Source organism: Pipistrellus hanaki (assembly GCF_964339955.1).
Source record: "Pipistrellus hanaki genome assembly, chromosome: 1".
Taxonomy (NCBI): domain Eukaryota; kingdom Metazoa; phylum Chordata; class Mammalia; order Chiroptera; family Vespertilionidae; genus Pipistrellus; species Pipistrellus hanaki.
This window is the reverse complement of record NC_140503.1, coordinates 170804557-170822027: the sequence shown is the minus strand read 5'-3', so window position 1 is coordinate 170822027 and position 17471 is coordinate 170804557.

Here is a 17471-nt window from a genome sequence, read left to right as displayed (position 1 = left end):
ACAAATGCATAATGTCATGCATCTACCATTATGGTATCATACAGAATAGTTTTACCCATCTAAAAAATCTCTTGTGTTCCACCTATCCATCTACCTGCTGCTGATCTAAGAAACATCCAAACCTTTAGATAATTTTTATATCAGTTTACTTGAGCCAAATTGACAATATTTGTTGGAAGCAAGATCGCAAATGCTCTGGAGAATAACCATTTTGCAGCTTCTTTTATGCATTTAAAAATCAAGGAGGGACCTAAGGAAGATTATATAAAGGTGGGAGAAAACAAGGCAGAGACTGAATTACAATGTAGTTAATTTTATTTTATCTTACTTTTTCCATCACTATTTATCCCCTCTATGCTTTTTCGAAGGTATGTTAACCTAGATGCACAGAAGGAATGGACACGGCTTGCTTAAGGCAAATGTAAGCCCTTTAGTCAAGAAGTTACGTGTCTGAGGTGTGACAAACCGCCAAAGATCTACCCAATTAGGAATTTGTGGTTGGGGAGCATATGAGTCTTGGTTGGAAAGTTTGTAAGGAGGACATTCTGAGAAAAGGGAAGTATGTGGAAGGCCACCAGCTCTGTTTATGGGAATTCTGACTTAGGGGAGTGCCTAGGTGGTGCCCCTAATTATTCCTGGACCTTTCCAAACTAGTCTGTGTGCATGCAGACCCCCGGGTGTTTACTGGATCCTTAGGCTTAATCTTTAGGTGTCCTTACTTAAAGGACACTACAAACACACTTGTCCTCCCAAAATTACTTGCCCTGCTGATTGTTATCTAAAAGATGGACTTTACCTTAAACTGCTGTTATGATAAAAGTCTGAGGAGGCAGGCAATTGAGCTGTCAGGTGGCTTTAGGCCTGGCTTTCCCCTCTTTCACAGCAAACAGTGTGTCAGAGTAATGCACTCATCCGTCACTCAGGGTCTGCTGGTAACCCCCGGCAATCATGACCTGATCCCATGGTGAGATTACTTTCCATAGAACTGTTGTTTTTCATCCACTCTCCTTCCACCGTCTTTCCCTGACCTCCTGACAGCCGGGCATCTTTTTATTTCTCTATAATTTTGCCTTCTCCACACTGTCATGTGGTAGCAGCCAAACAATATGTAAGCTTTTCAGACTGGCTTCTTTGACTTAGTAATGCACACTTCAGGTTCTTCTGTTATCATCAGGAGTGGAGTTTTGGCGGTGTGAGAGAAATGAATTTTCTGAGGCCCTGATGGAGGGGGATGAGTTTCTTGGAAAGCTTTATTGATGATGTAAAATTAAGGGGGTTCCTCTCCAAGGTACCATCTCTGACCATCCTGCCATGGAAGAAGTAAAATCTTGTCTTCAGCAGGGCCAGAATAAAGGCCACCATCCATAGTTTCTGCTCCACATTACAGTCCTGTCCAGTCCAGCATCAACCTTGTGAAGTCCACATGACCATGGGCCATGAGGTTGCTAAGGCCACATGGCTATGGAAAAAGAACACACAAAAGCATGGGCAAGTGAGTGTCACGAAGCAAGAGGAGAACAAGAGAGAGAGAACCTTTTGTCTGTGGATTTTAACTAGGAGCTTCTTCAGACTAATCAATTAACTTTCTAAGATTTTGCATGCTTCTGATGGTCCACTCCCTAGCCACTTAATTGTTTTCCAGGCTAGACTGACAGGTAAGCACCTCCCCTGTGTCACCCCAATACCCTGTTTCCCCGAAAATAAGACAGTGTCTTATATTAATTTTTGCTCCCAAAGATGCTCTAGGTCTTATTTTCAGGGGATGTCTTATTTTTCCATGAAGAAGAATACGGTACACATATATTAAGTGAAAATAAAGGAAATTTATTACCTGTATACTGTACAGTAGTACGGTAGTTGTCAACACAAACCAGACAAACTGTGAATCCTATAGTATCAAGAATTTACTCATTTATTCAATGACAATCATGTCATCATCTTCTGGAACATCATCATAACAATCCAATTCCTGAATTTCCTGGTGAATTTCTTGTGACTTCATTTCTTTCAGAATCAGTGGACCAAATCTCTCATGTTTAGCCTAGGGGGGCCTTATTTTCCGGGGATGCCTTATATAATATTTCACTCAGAAGGCAACCTGTAAGTAGGTCTTATTTTCGGAGGATGTCTTATATTCGGGGAAACACGGTATCTACTTCCAATGTGCCTATCTTCCCCTTCTCCTCCTAACATTCCAGAACTGGGTGGGGAAGGGAGGAGTGTTAATCTCCTTAGAGGACCAATGCTGTGTGACCATGCTTACAGTATCAGACTTCCCTTTGCTTGCTTTCCTTTATTGAATTAATTAGCTAATTATGATGCTAACAATTTCATTTTGGGTTATTTCATTTCTTTTTACTGCTGAATAATATCCTATTTTCTGAATGGACCACAGTTTATCCATTCACTAACTGAAGGACATCTTGGGTACTTCCAAATTCTGAAATTTCAAATAAAGCTATTATTGACATTGATGCACCGTTTAGATAAATACTTAGAACTGTGATTGCTGGGTAGAATGGTAAGATTATTGTTAAAGAGCAAAACTCCAATCAAGCAAATTTGGAAATCTACTTTGCTTTATTAAATGATTCATGAAAAGGGCAGCATTCCTTGTAGCAAGTACAAAGTTGCTCCTGAAACCCTGAAATACTGAAGGCTTTTTTTGTTAATCCTCACCCGAGGATATTTTTTTCATTGATTTTTAGAGAAAGTGGAAGAGAAGGGGAGAGACAGGGAGAGGGGAACATTGATGTGAGAGAGATACATGGATTGGTTGCCTCCCACTCACACTCCAACCAGGGGCTCAAGCCTGTGACTTGATATGTGCCCTTGACCAGAATCAAACTCAGGACCCTTTAGTCTGCAGGTCAATGCTCTATCCACTGAGCCAAACTGGCTAGGGATATTGAAAGCTTTTATAGGCAGAAAGTGGGTAAGAGAAGAAAATTATTGGCAAAAGAAAAGAAAGCATTGTTTCTGGCAAAGTTACCTTCCCTTAGGGGAAAGTTGGGGTGGAGGGGTCTCACCAGGCAGATTGCCTCTGGCTTCCTTTGGCGAATGAAGAGGGATCACAGATTACCTCATTAATACTAACCAGAAAATTCCAGACTCATTTAATAAAATACAGATGTGGAGAAGTTGAAATTGTAATTCAGCCAGGTATTATTAACTCTAGGTTCAGTGTCATGTTCTTAAGCACAAGTGACTCGGTTTTGAGCCTGTGGATTTCTCTTTAACAAGCCTTAAAAACTAAAACTCAATAAAGTCTTATCTTACTCATGAAATGTCCCTGAGAGTCTTTTCAGAAAAGAAAGACATAACCACAACGTTTTAGTAGCAATTACTTTAGCTACTTTACTGCGGGTACTCTGAAATGTTAGAAATTTTAAATGGTTTGCAAAACTCAACATCTTTACTTAATAGCAGTAAAAGAAAATTTCTTGAATTCAGATTTTGGCAATATCAAATTTAGTAGATAGGTTCTTGCTATCCATTTGTTGAATTAGCTTTAAAGCTAAAAACAAAACAGAAGTTGTTGGCCTATAAATTATCATGTTAATAACAAATTAGGCTTATCAAATATTTGAACCATCCTGCACATTTGAAAGAAATAAACTACATGTAAAAGAGATTACAATTCATATTTTCTTAATCACAAGACTCAACAAAAATTAGTGTAGTATTACTACACTTCTAAAAAAATGGCGCTGAAAATTTTATACATTCTTTTGAAAATTCTCACATTATGGCTCTATTCTTTTTGGGTTTATTTATTTTGTAGGTAATTTCCCCCTTGAATTCAAGTAAGTATGAGCTGGCAGGAAGACTGCTAAATCACATTTTCCTCTTATTGTTTTAATTCCTTTCCTCCTCAGTGGGTATACTTCTCCAAGATGACATCAATATGTAGGTTCAAGTTTCCTCACTTACCCCTTCCTGAATCCTCTACTTTAAATTCTTGGTCAATTAAAAAATATTTTGAAAAAAATATTAATAGCAAACTTATTTTATGGAAGTCAGCCTTGTTTCTGGTGCCACATTAACCTGCTCCTACTTACTGGGCTCTTTCTTCCCTGAGGCATCTGCAGCACCAACAATGACAATAAGAAGAGAGATGGTAAAATTTACAGAATATATACTACCATATTTTCCGGCGTATAAGACGATCCCCTAATTTTACAGTTAAAACATAGGTTTAGGCCTATATTCGCTGTATAAGACTACCCCCCACTTCAAAGAAAAGACTTACTTTGCGTCAAGATCTGCAGGTAATTTTTGTGCAAATTTGGTCTTTTGCCCCCAATTTTCGGTTGACTTTTTTTTCGTTTTAAAAGTCGTCTTATACGCCAGAAAACATGGGTATATGCCCAACCGTTTATGTGACGTTATGTGTGGTTTTCATATTTATCATGTGGACATATGTTCTAGAACTATGTTCTGAAACTTGATCAGCAGGTGGGAGGACACCTGTTAGAATCCAGCTCTAAGAAGAAGCTCTGTGGTAAGGCGTGATAGAACTTGGGCTAGTCATAAACCCTTTCTAGAAGGCATATTTTAAAAAATATATTTTATTGATTTTTTACAGAGAGGAAGGGAGAGAGATAGAGAGTTAGAAACATCAATGAAAGAGAAACATCAATCAGCTGCCTCCTGCATACCCACTACTGGGGATGTCCTCGCAACCAAGGTACATGCCCTTGACAGGAATTGAACCTGGGACCCTTCAGTCCGCAGGCTGAAGCTCTATCCAATGAGCCAAACCGGTTTCAGCTCCAGAAGGCATATTCTTAATCTTTAAAATGATCTAGACTTGAATTAATTTTTTTATATAAAAGAATAATAATCGCACAGCAAATAGGCAAAAAGTGATAGGACAGTGGAGTAGAGGAAATATGGTAGTAGTCAGGTGGGTGTGTAGAGTCAGGAATTGGAGCACAGGGGGATTTGTGGCATTCTGAGAGCCAGGATTTACATTGACAGCTGGCAGACAGGGTGAGAAAGAGCCAAGCCAGTGGTAGAGGTGTTGCTACAAGTCTGGTGCTCAGAAATGGGACTAATTTCCAGACAGAAAAATAGCAAGTCTGATTCCTACATGAGAGGAAAGATAGCCAGATGTATGTTCAGATATGGGGAAAAAGTGAGAAACCTGGGATATGAGGTTTTTGGACATAAGAAACAGTCCCACACTTGATTTGCAAAACTGCTAAATCATAGCTAACTATTTATAATATTATCTAATTTTTAATAAGGGCTACACTAGGTACTTTTTTTATATAGATTATCTCTTTATTCTCACAATAAGCCTATGAATTAATACTATAATCTCATTTTAAAAGAAAAGAATAGAAACCCAGTAGGCTAGATAATTTACAGCCACTGAGTGGATGACTTGAAATTCGAACCCACGCTAACTAACCCAAGAACCTACTATTTATACAACCCTATAGAAAAGGTCTGTAACAGCTAAATATCCTTACGCTCACTGTATTACCCCTAGTTTGGTCTCAATTTTTCCTCTTTCCTCCTAATTCTTGGCAGAATTGGCCTCAAAGCACGGAGAGAAGCCACAGCTATGACAAATAGGAAATTTTGGGCTTGGATTTAGTATTATTATAAGACTTCTATCAGAAAGGCCTGAAAGGGATGTCCAGTTAGCCACTGTTCTTCCTGGAGGCAGGATCAGCACAGCCTGCAGGTTCCATCTCTCTGGCTAAACACAGGGAGGGCCCATAAATCTCTACCAGACAGCCTGTCCTACCATGGACACAAACCAGGCTGCTCAGCATGGCTGCAGATGGAGGGATCGGCCATGGTGAAGAGGGCAGTGGGAGCTGGGCTGCCTGCCATCTGTCGGGGGTGGTCCCCTACCTGGGGTGTGAGATTTATTTCCCGACCCTGTTTTGCTGCCTTCTCAGGATGTTCCTGTGTTTATAAAAGTGTGTTTATTTCCAGAAGTGTTCTGGGCTGTGTAACCTTCAGCATGAATCACCAGCCCATCTCTCGGATCTGAGCTCCTGATTACACCGCCCCCCCCCCCACCCCCCCCCCCCTGTGGGCATTGGGAGCCTGGTCTTTGTTCTGGGGGTTAGCAGTTTGTGCTTTGCCTCAATTACCTCCTGTCCTTCCCTTTGCAAACAACTCTCTGTTATTTCCATCCAGATCCTCCTGTGCCATTTATAGAGACTGCTTCATCCTATAACCTCAGCCAGCCTCCAGCCATCCTCTCCACCAGGCACTGAGGCCATGCAGGACTGCAGGGCTGTGGAGCTGCCTGGCCTTGAAAACAGATCAGCGGTGGGGGCTGAGCCTTGGCCTGCCTGTGTCAGCTGGTATCAGAGCTGGGAAAGCCCAGAGCTGGCTGGACCAGAGAGTGCAGAGCTGGCCCTAGGAAGGCCACATAGGACCCTCCCTTCATGGATGGGGAACTGAAACCTGTGTTTGGATGTGTGTGTTGACCATGTGTCTTTTATCATTTGCATTCTTATGCATTGCCATCTGGGCTTCCAACCCGGGGGGACTGCCTCTCCCAGGGCTAGTCAGTTCCCAAACAATTGAACACAGGAAGGTACGTACAAGACAGCCAGGTCCCTCCCTCTGCCCAGAGCCAGCCACTACAGTTATTTGCACCAACCAGTTCTGGGCCTTCCAGTGGAAACCAAGGCATAGGCTCTAGTGCTTATTCCCCCTGCCTCCTGAACCACCCCAGCCTTCGCCCATGATCCCCATGGCTTGGCATTTCCCTCCTCCTGGGACCTGAATGTGAGAGGGATGTCTGTCTGCCAGTACATCCCAGGAGCAGGCCTAAACTGGCAGTTGGATATCCCCTGAAGGGTCCATCCAGGATTGCAGAGGGTGCAGGCTGGGCTGAGGGTACCCCCCCTCTCCACCCTGTGCATGAATTCCATGCACTGGGCCTCTATAGTCTATAATAAGAAACAAAAAGTAGATAATGCTATGTTAAGTAAATTAGTGTTACTTATATTCATTTAATTTACTTGTTCTTGACATTATGTTTAGATTACTTATGAAAATTTTACCATATCAAATTGTTTTTCTTGCTGACAAGTTTGCAACAATATAACATGTATTTATTTGAATAATAAACCTAAGTAGAGTAAAAGTATTATAGTTAACTAAAGGCCTGGTACACAAAATTCATGCACAGAATGGGGGTTGTCCCTCAGCCCAGCCTGAACCATCTCCAATCTGAGACCCCTTGAGGGATGTCCAACTGCTGGTGGGATTAGGCTTAAAAGGGCAGTCGGACATCCCTCTAACAATCCAGGACTGCTGGCTCCCAATAACTCACCTGCTTGCTGTCTGATTGCCCCTAACTGCTCACCTGCCTGCCAGCCTGATCAACACCTAACTGTTCCCATGCGGGTCCAATTGCCCCTAACTTCCCTCCCCTGCCAGCCTGGTTGCCCCAAACTGTCCTCCACTGCTGGCCTGATCACCCACAACTGTCCTCCCCTGCCGGCCATTTTGTGGTAGCCATTTTGTGTCCACATGGTGATGGCCATCTTGGACTATATGGGGGTGGCCATCTTGTATGTTGGAATGATGGTTTATTTGCATGTTACTCTTTTATTAGATAGAATTCTGATAACTCTAAAAACATGCCCATTTAAACCAAAGCAAGCTCAAGCTTTAATGCCAAATATTTTTCCAGACCACATAATTCTGAAAAGAATTTAGGTTAATTTCTGTTATATTTTTGAGAATTCTTATATAAGAGCTTATTTAAGCCAACTAAGTGGAGCTTTTAAAATAAATTAACAATATAATTTTTAGGTAGAAAATAACACACAATACACATGAACATATAGAGAGACACAGAGACCTCCTAGTTTTTACCTTAAAATTATTACCATAAAATGGGTAGGATAAAATAAAAGAACAGTCTGATCAAAGCTATGTTTCTGGCAGATGGAATAAATTCAATTTTTTCCTTAGGTGGCTAAAGATTTTCTTATTAGTATTTGCCAAGTAAACAATTAAGATTTATATTTGTCCTTATTAAGGAAGACTTAGAAAATTTGATTTTCAGAAAAATCTTTGCTTTCAGAATAACACCCCTTGGTTTCCTTTTTTTTTTTTCTTTAGTCTTGGGAACTGGGAATAATAAAGACAGGAGGGCTTTGAACTACTTCTCAAGCTGTATTTCTGGTTTCACAAAGATTTTTAATATAAGAACAATTGCTCTTGCCCAGCCAGTGTTGCTCAGTGGTTGAGCATTGACCATGCACCAATAGGTCATTTGTTGATTCTCTGTCAGGGTACATGCCCAGTGTACAGGAGGCAGCCAATTGATGTTGATGTTTCTTTCTCACTGATATTTTTCTCTCTCTCACTCTCTTTTTTGCACTCTCTAAAAAAAACAACTACAAAAAACCTAATATAAAAAATGACAAATAAAAAGAAAAAAATAAATATAACAATTGCTCCCAACTGAACAGCTATTAACCTACCTAACTACATCTTTCTAATTTGTGTATTTTCTCTAGGTATACAGTTCTTTTGTTGATGTTTTGTTTTAAATATATTTTTATTTATTTCAGATAGGAAGGGAAAGGGGGAGAGATAGAAACATCAATGATGAGAATTATTGATTAGCTGCCTCCTGGGATCCACAACCAGGGCATGTGCCTTTGACTGGAATCGAACCTGGGACCCTTGAGTCCATAGGCTGACACTCTATCCACTGAGCCAAACCAGGTAGTGCTTTAGGTATATAGTCTTATTTTAGCTTGGGGAGGAGGCTCAAAATAAAAAATCTACCATGGTCTGAATCTCAGCTTCCTATTTGGCCAAATTTTGGATCATTGGATTATTAATTCCCTTCAAATATCTTATCAAGTTTCAGCTGGACAAGCAATAATGTATCTGACAGTTCTAAAAAATTTCACAGACTAAAAGGACTGAAATCGCAGAAGTAATGACTTTCCAGAGCTATTCCCTCTGAGAGACAAAAGAAAAAACTGACAGAAAAGTGTTCCCGGCAGATGCAATAATACCTAATCCCATATAACATTCATGTGAAGTTAACATAACTTCTTTACAAAAAGCTTGTTCAAATATATCAATTTTCATAATTTTATCAATCCTTACATTTCTTTATCTTTTAAAAAATCTAGCTGCTACCCGAATTAGGGCTTCACAAATGGCATTTTTACTACAATTCATGGAATGTCTATATAAGAATCATGGAAATTTTGTTCTTTTCTATCTCCTGACAATTTTACCCAATTTTATGTAAAAAGTTGCTGGGTCCCAGTGAGAAGTCAAGCCAAAAGAAACTAGCCTGTTATTAGGTCCTATTATCAATCTTAAACTTGATTTCACTTTAACCAGCCTGACTGCTTCCCCAGAAATTGATGAAAAGTTTCCTTTCTTTTTTATTATTATTTTTAATCTCTGTCTGTCAGCTTTATAAGTTTTTCCAAACTGGGACAAGTAGAACATACTTTTGTGGTGTCTTTTAATGTTGGGGAAACCAACAAGGGTTGTTTGCGGGGGGGGGTGTGTGTGTGTGTGTGTGTGTGTTTTGTGTGTGTGTGTTTTTTGGGGTGTGTGTGTGTGTGTGTGTGTGTGTGTGTGTGTGTGTTTTGGCCCATTTAGCTTTTGATAATGCTATATTAAAGCCTTTGTGGTAACCCCATCAATGTTCATTTTACTTATCTAAATTATTAATAATCATCTAAAGATTTCCATCCTGCTGGTATCATTCCTGTCACTCTCCTGTCTTCTCTTCAGTTCACCCTTATCAATATTTAAAAATATGTATCTCATCCTGCTTATTTGATTTGGATTTGCTTTTTCATTGAACTTTTAAATGACCCAATATAATTGTCACATTCTTCATCATAGACATTGTAATTTTAGGTTATAATTTCCTTGAGGGCTGGCTGCAGTTTGGTAGAACCCTAGCTATAAATGGAGTATAGCCCACATTCTGTGTGGTCATATTTTGGAACTTCCAACCTGATAGTTTCCAAGTCAAGTTCTTAAGACATAAAAATTTTAGGCTATCTTTTAGTAAGATTTTGCCATTCTTTTTTCTTTTTCTTTTTAAGTGCAGGACCATTGTACTTGGAGTATCCTGATTTCTTACATTATCTGCAAATGTCTGAAGGCAAATAGAAAGGAATCAGAGTAGACTTTGATTTTTATTCTAATTTCTGTTTTTTCTCTTTTATTGAGGGAATCTTAATGACTAGCCATTACGACAATATGAGAGCTCCTTAAGGAAAAAAAAAAATTAATTCAGAAGTTATATCAAACACAGAGATAAAGAATCAAAAGAATCCATAATCTGACCTTGATGACTAGTATGTTAATATAGCTATTCAAAGCAATAACCTTTTATGGCTTAACCAAGGAAGCAAGAAAATAGTCTGAGAAAGCAAAGACTTTTGGTTGCACAGGTGGTAAGGATGGTGTAATTCTGGTCTCCAGCTGTTACAGAGATCCCAAACAAACAATGCAGAGGAAAGTTTGGAGAGATTCACTTTATTCACCGCGGTGGGCTTAGAAAATATGATTTCAAATTCTAAGCAAAGATACAAGCAGAGCTTCCCTTTTTACTAAGGAGCCAGCTCTCTGTGCAATTAGTGGTTATCTCGCTGCTGTCTTCGAAGACAAACACAGCTAAATTTATGAGCATACCTAGTCTTGACCTGCAAGGTCAGACAGCTAATTTTATAACCCTCATTTTACATGCAGGCTAAAGCAGGCTCAAAAGCAAACATTTTTAGAATAAGAGGCCATCTAAGAAAAACAGCAGAAAATTCCAAACAGCAGTTTTTCTTTTTCTTTTTTTACAAAACAGGGGTTTTTCTTCTCACAGCCACCAGCCCACTAATTCGTGGCACAGGCCAGGCAGTACTGTAATGCAATTTCCCCAGTACTATCAAGTAACAAAAGGTTAAAACTACAAAGACCCTTGATGGGCTGAGGTCCCATATGACAAACTTCCCTAAGAGTTGGCAGGACTGAACAAAGAAGACCAATACGCCTTTTATGGCTTAGCTAAGGCTTGGAACTAACCTATTCAACTGGCCACCAGATGCATACCTGTAAGTGCACCTTCTAGATGGCGCACTGACCATCTCTTGATCCCTTTCTCTGGCCTGTAGGCTCTTATTGCCTGCCTGATGGCCACCTTCGGTGGGGGTGGGAGTGGGGCCGGTGAGAGGGCAGGAACAGTGGACCTCTCAGTCCCTTCCCCCAGCAGTCAGACACAGATCACCTGATGGCAAATGGGAGACCAGGGGTGGGTGGCAGCAGGGGGTTGGGGCTGACTGCAAATAGCTGGGGAAAAAGGCGCTGATTGCAGGCCAGGCCTAGGGACCATGCCTACGCATGAGTCTCATGTGCCAGGCCTCTAGTGTATGTTTACAATAAAGGTCTGTGGTTCTAACTTCCCCTTCCCTATTATAAATACTCATCCATGCTGACACTAGGCAGAGTGTGCATGAGGCTTGCTGTATCTGCATGCACTGGGTTGCAATACTTTCTATGTCCCAGGATAATCGCCTTTTGGTGATGAAATACCTAGTCTACATTATTTTGCAGTTGACACTGTGGAGGCTAATTAGAGATTCCAAGAGAAGAACAACAGAGGGCTTCAGGGTAAGTGAGCAATCAGGTGCTGGCACCCACAAGCTTTGGCTCACTGCTTGGCTTTTGATCCAGAAGCTTATGGTGAGTCTTATTCTGGAATTAAGCTTCTGCCTTCAGCATTTTGAAGCATTTTGGGCTCTATTCGGGAGACATTTAGAATTTTTTTGGTCGAACTTCTTAAGAAGTCTTGCTTGTTTGTCTTATCTGTAAGTACCTGATTTTGCAAGTTGGCTTGATTTCTTTGAAAACGGGTTGTCTTTCAAGACAAGCTGGCTTTTGCCTAAAGATCCCAACAGAGGGTCTGCATTAACTGAAAATTTAAAAGGAGATAACATGGCCTCTGAAACCACCTGTTTTCTCTCTGCAGTGTTCTCTTGCCCTTTGGCCTCTATTCCATTGTCAGTTTTCAGATCTGCCCTATTCTGCTATGAATTCTTTACCTCACCATTCTTCTCTAGTTGCAGACTCCTTTGCCTCAAGCTCCAGCTTCCCACACATCACATTTTTTACGTTTAGTTTGACCTTCAGGCCATTTTCCCTTAAATCTGAAGCAGGAAAGTTGGAATAAGAAACAAAGGTCTCAAGCTCTACCCATCCCTTTTTCTGTCTTGGACAACATAGATGTGACCTTCACTGACCTCCTGTTCCTCCACTTCCAACTCTCCAATTTCCTATAGTTGAAAAGACCCCAAACAATTACTATCTGGAGAGACAAGGACACTCATCAGCTGTCACCTCACCAGCAACAAAGGCTGAGAAGTACCTTATTCTCCCTTCCTTGCCCACTTTTAATAAAAACCTTCCCCTTAGACCCCATGGGGGCATCTTGTTCTCAAGGTCACCTGCTTTCATTTCTTGAGTGCATTCTACTGCTCTAATAAGTTGACTGTGGTTTGCTCAATTTTTCTGCCACACTTTTGAATTCTTTCTTGTTCCATGACAAGAACCTGGACCAAGTTGAGGCTTCCCATGGCCTCCTAAGCTTTTGAACCACATAGTTTAAGCCTCACATGCTGCTGACATCTATACCAACTGGAAGTAAATTCTTTATGGAAATTGGTATGTGTAGTCCTTGTTTAGTGTCCCAGTTAATAAAGCTAGCCAATACCATTTTGCCTTCACTTAGGAAGGAAAACAATTAACATGGACAGTCTCAGGGTATTACCAAAATATTGTTTTTTATTTCTTACAAATTCTGATTTGAATGATATACTTTTTTTTCCAAAAGCTTCACCTTATTGCAATATACATTTTTCTATTATTATTAACCCTCACCTAAGGATATTTTTCTATTGATTTTTAGGGAGAGTGGAAGAGATAGGGAAAGACAGAGGAAACATCAATTGAGAGAAACACATCAACTGGTTACCTCCTGCATGAGCCCTGACCAGGGCCTGGGCCTGGGAAGAGCCTGCATTCAAGGTACATGCCCTTGACCGAGATAAAACCCAGAACCCACTGGTCCACAGGCCGACACTCTATCCACTGAGCCAAAACAGCTAGGGAATGATTTAATTTTGTTCTCTTCTTCTCATGGCTCCTCACAGAAATATAGCTTTCATTTGTTGGAAATTTTGGCCTTAAAGCAGTGGTTCTCAACCTTTCTAATGCCACGACCCTTTAATACAGTTCCTCATGTTGTGGTGACCCCAACCATAAAATTATTTTTGTTGCTAAATCATAACTGTAATTTTGCTGCTGTTATAAAATGTAATGTTAATATCTGTGTTTTCTGATGGTCTTAGGTGACCCTGCTAACGGTTCTCAACCTGTGGGTCATGACTCACAGGTTGAGAACTGCTGCTGTAGAGCCCAAGCATGTTTTACTACAGAATGACAGTCCTGATACAATTTTATGGGAAGAACCTTTAAAGCCTCAAAGAACAGTTAATAAAGCTACCTGCTCTTGGACATCTTGACTATTAGCTTCTCTTTTTCTTTTTGTTCATGAAAAGATAAGAAATGCCCAGGATTACTCACTGAAAAACACGGGGATCACCACAGACTCCCTAAAACCCTAAATTCAGTAATTGAACCCAGTGACTTGAGATATCTCCCTTAGAGCAGTGATTTTCAAAATTTCTCATCTCATCGCACACATTTACTAATTCCTAATATTCTGAAGCACATCAAACAACACATTATATTTTTTGCTGCACTAACAAAAAAAAAAATAGGTGTAATTTTGATCCGTTTATCACAGACAGCTATTGTTATGCTGCTGTTGTCACTTTTTTATTTGACAATATAAGGGAAGAGTGGTCAGTGCCCTTAACTACATAGACAAGTCTTGTATGTTTTAAAAATTCTTGCAGCACATGCGTGTGCCTCTTGCAGTACACCAATGTGCCACGGCACACCAATTGAAAATCATTGCTTTAGACTTTAGAGCCATTGCTGCTCCTGCCCAGTTCACAGAGAAAATAGTTATGGGATTTCATCTAACTATCTTTGTACCTCATAAAGTAGAAGCTTTCTTGAATTCTCATCACACCTGGCATTTTCAATTAGTTGCCGTATTTTCCAAAGAAATTCTTCCATTAGACACTTCCTACTTAAATATCTCACATTGCAATAACCTTAATCCAGCTATTCTTCCTTCTTCTGAAACTGATAAAGCACCTCACAACTGCTTGACACTGATGGGTCACATATCCTGACTCTTGGTGACAATTTGCAGGAGACTGCTCTAGGTAAAGCTGATTGCTCATGGTTTACTGATGGTTGATCCTTTAAAAATGAATATGGTAAGTACTGTGCTGAAGATGCCATTGTTACCCCCTTTGAAGTGCTCAAGGCAGCATCTTTTTTTCCCTTTTTCTCCCTATTTTTTTTATTAAGGTATTATATGTGTACATATCTTACCATTGCCTTCTCCCATCCCACTCCCATACATGCCCTCACCCCCAGTGTTTTTGCATTCATTAATCATGATTATATGAATACATACAGATCCTTTGGTTGATCTCTTATTTCCCCCACCTCTCCCTAATCATCCTGCTGTAATTTGATAGTCTGTTTGATGCTTTACTGCCTTTGCATCCATTTTTTTGTTCATCAGTTTATAATGTTCTTTATTATCCACAATTGAGTGAGATCATGTGGCATTTTTCTTTCATTGACTGGCTTATTTCACTTAGTATAATGTTATCCAGTTCCATCCAGGTTGCTGCAAATGATGAGAATTCCTTATTTTTTATTGCAGCATAGTATTCCACTTTGTAGATGTACCATAGTTTTCTAACCCACTCATCTGCTGACGGGCACCTAGGCTGTTTCCAACCAAATCTTAGCCATTGTAAACTGTGCTGCTATGAACATAGGGATGTATTTATTCTTTTTTATTGATGTTTCTAGTTTCTTAGAATATATTCCTAGGAGTGGGATTACTGGGTCAAATGGGAGTTCCATTTTTAGTTTTTTGAGGAAACTCCATACTCTTTTCTACAGTGGCTGCACCAGTCTGCATTCCCACCAGCAGTGCACGAGGGTTCCTTTTTCTCCACAAGGGTAGTATCTTTCCCATTGGCTACTTCAGGACAGCAGGCTACATTGTATGACCTAACTCCGGTTTGTATTTAGCAAAGGTTAAAACTATCAACATTTATACTGACAGTTAGGTATGACTTTGGAGTAGTTCATGACTTTGGAATATTATGAAATCAATGTGTGAGTTGTTTTTTTGTTTTTAAATCTCCAATAGAGGTACAACTAAACATGATCAATATATACAGGAGTTTGGGGATGTTATATTTTTACCTGATACATTAGCTATAATTAATATTCTAGGACATCCTAAACTTGACTTTCTAGAAGCTAAAGGAAATCATCTTGATGACATTTCTGCTGAGAGTGTTGATTTTAAAGGCATCTGCTGCAGTCAATACTCTGTCATGTTCCCCAGGTGTTCACTGACCTTATGTTGCTAAACTCCAGGGAGTAGATTCTTGGATGTTCACATCTAAAGAAGACACTGAATCCTGACTAGAACTGACTGCATTCAGAATGTTGGTTTAAATTCCATTCCTGACAGAACCTGAAACTTCAATTTTTAGGTATTAAGACTTGGTGGGGCTTAACAAATGTGACTCCACTAAGGGCCTGTTGTTTCTTTTTAACACTATTACAGACTTAAAGTGAAAGTTCAGAGCTGATATTTGCAGAGAAATGGGCACTAGCAATTAATCCAATACCTAGAATCAAGAACATGAAAATATCAAAGTCAGATTAATGGTTTAAAAAAACATTGACACAGGCAATGATATAGAAAATGTCCCTTCTAGATTGTAATATTAGAATCCCCCAAAAAACAAAGACAAATCTAGAGTTACTAAGAAAGAACCTTATTAAAAATTATTAGAAAGAATTATTTGTAAAATGACAGGAGATGAGGGTGGAGAAGAGGGGTAGTGCAATAGAAAGAACATTCTGATCATAAGATAACCAAGTATCTTAAGAGTTAAACAAGACAAATACTGCATGATCTTACAAACATGTAAAATTTAAAAAGCCAGACATGAAGAAGCAGAGAATAGGCCATAGGTTAAGAAATAGGGGGAGATATTGGTCAAAGGGTACACACTTTTTCTTATAAGTAAATTATGGGGGTCTAATGTATAGCATGGTGACTATAGTTAATAATACTATGTTATATATTAAAAATTCGCTGAGTGTATCTTTAGTGCTCTTATCACACAAAAAAACAACAAATGGTACCTTCATGATAGCCATTTTTTATTAGCTTGATTTTGGTAATCACAATAAATATTTTTATCAATTTATCACATTGTACATCTTAAATATATACAATTTTTATTTGTCACTTATACTTTAATAAAGCTAGTGTTGGAGGGGGAAATTAGGCAAGAGTGTTATTTTTCTTTTTTTTTTTTTTTATAAAGAAGTCAATAAGATTTGAAAAACCTTATTGGAGGAGTGAACTGAAAGAGTGACATGATGAAATAAAAGGTAAAAGAATATTTAACTCTTAGGACAGCCCATTCTCAAGGATAGAATGCTAAGGAGAAGTTGTTTACAGATTCAGGCTGAGGGTAAGGCAAAGTTTGGGGCCATGTGAGTAGGGGAAAAAAATCTTTATTTTAAGAAATGTATTTGTATTGTTTTCAGAGAAAGGAAGGGAGAGGGAGAGAGAGATAAAAGCAACAATGATGAGAGAGAATCATTGAATGGCTCCCTCCTGCACATCCCAAAATGGGGATGGAGCCCACAACCTGGGCATGTGCCCTGACTGGGAATCAAAAAGTGACCTCCTGGTTGATAGGTCAATGCTCAACCACTGAGCAGCACTTGCCAGGCAAAAAAAAAATTAACAAAGTGTAATTAGCAAGTACTTTATTCCCATTGATCAGTGGGGCAGGCAGTTCAGCTAATTGTTTATATGGCAAAGGATGGGAATCTGTAGCTGGTATCTGGCCTTATCACCAGTAAACAAGGAGGCATCCATGAATCTTAATAAGTCATATGGTGAAGGGTGCTTATTTGCACTAAGCTCATTTTCAGTGCATGAAATAGTGAAATAATTTCTTTAATCTTTATTGTTTTCTAGGAATACAGGCTTCAGGTAAAGTTCAATGTTGTCAGAAATGTTGCAAAATTGTAACTACATTGAGATGAGGAATCAAGTGTTATTTGCTCCCCTTGAAGTTCACTGTGCCCTCCCTAGATATTGTGAGGAAATTGAAAAATTACCCCTTCCCTCCTCTGATTCTTTTGGCTAGTTGAATAATCAAATTGACATGAGTTCAGTAATCAGTACTTTACCATCGCATAGGTAGGTTAAAAAAAAAGTTTATATCTGATAATCTCTTTATATGTGCACTAAC